A 1,156-nucleotide genomic window follows, 5' to 3' on the forward strand; every position below is an offset into this window, starting at 1 on the left:
GACAAGTGGAGTTTTGCCGGTTAAGAACTGTACTCGCAACGCCATTTTTCTAATTAATTCTTAATCTGCCAATTTTCGCTCATGTCAATTTTTGGCGCCGTTGCCGGGGAGTTGCAATAGTGTGCTAATTTATTGATTGGAATTTTGTTTAATTGCATTTTTTTCTTTTTATTTTGTTATTACGAGCTGCACGTTTCTTTCATTAAATGACACGTTCACTTCCTGATCCAAACTTGCCAGTATTTGACCCTGAGATTGAAAGAACTATTTCACGTATAAGGCAAGCTCGGCGTCGGCTAGTCCTCTCCGATGACGAATCTGAAATGTCATCTAAGGAAGAAACAAGCTCCCTCTCTACTGATCCAGTTGATTCACGTGCAGGTGACATGGTAGCACCTAGGAGAATCACTATCCAGGAAGCTGGAGCCCTTGATTTTACACTACAACCATACCAGGCACGCTACCCAGTAGTGGCTGTGGATTTTGAAATAAAGACTGCACTACTCAACTTGATGCCCAAGTTTCATGGCTTACCTGCTCAAGAGCCTATCAAGCACCTTAGGAATTTTCAGACAGCTTGTTCTACTGTTAAGCGTGATGGTACTGACGAAACTTCTATTTTGTTAAAAGCTTTCCCATTCTCTCTTGAGGGGAAGGCAAAAGAGTGGTACTACACTCAACCCGGAGCAACTGTTTCTAACTGGGATACGCTTAGAAGAGAATTTTTGGAGAAATTCTTTCCAACTGAGGTTACCGATAAACTAAGAAAAGACATTTCCATGATCGTTTAGGACGAATCTGAGACTCTCTATGAATATTGGGAGCGCTTCAATAATCTTCTGGAAGCATGTCCCCACCATATGATTGACAAGATAATTTTGCTCGGCTACTTTACACAGGGCATGAAATCTCAAGATAAGACCACATTGGAAGGTGCTAGCAATAGGTCTATGAAAAAGTACAAGTCTATGGATGAGGCATGGAAATTGATTAGCGACTTAGCTGAATCTACTAGGAATCACAAGTAGAAACAAAGTCGGTTAAGAGCTATTGTAGAGGTATCCTCTAGCAAAGAGACTACCGCTATAACTCATAGCTTATGTGAAATGACCAACTTACTGAAGCAGATGCAACTAAGTCAACAACAAGCTCAGCA

At 41.1% G+C, this 1,156-nt stretch overlaps 1 non-coding gene across 1 annotated transcript; it reads right to left on the bottom strand.

Annotated features, from left to right (window-relative positions):
* Positions 1–758: 758 nt before the first annotated feature.
* On the bottom strand, positions 759–866 carry LOC112798656 (small nucleolar RNA R71). Its single transcript, XR_003200258.1, has one exon. It is a non-coding gene; the product is annotated as a small nucleolar RNA R71 (small nucleolar RNA).
* Positions 867–1,156: the final 290 nt, after the last annotated feature.

Source organism: Arachis hypogaea, chromosome 4 (assembly GCF_003086295.3).
Source record: "Arachis hypogaea cultivar Tifrunner chromosome 4, arahy.Tifrunner.gnm2.J5K5, whole genome shotgun sequence".
NCBI classification, from domain to species: Eukaryota; Viridiplantae; Streptophyta; class Magnoliopsida; order Fabales; family Fabaceae; genus Arachis; species Arachis hypogaea.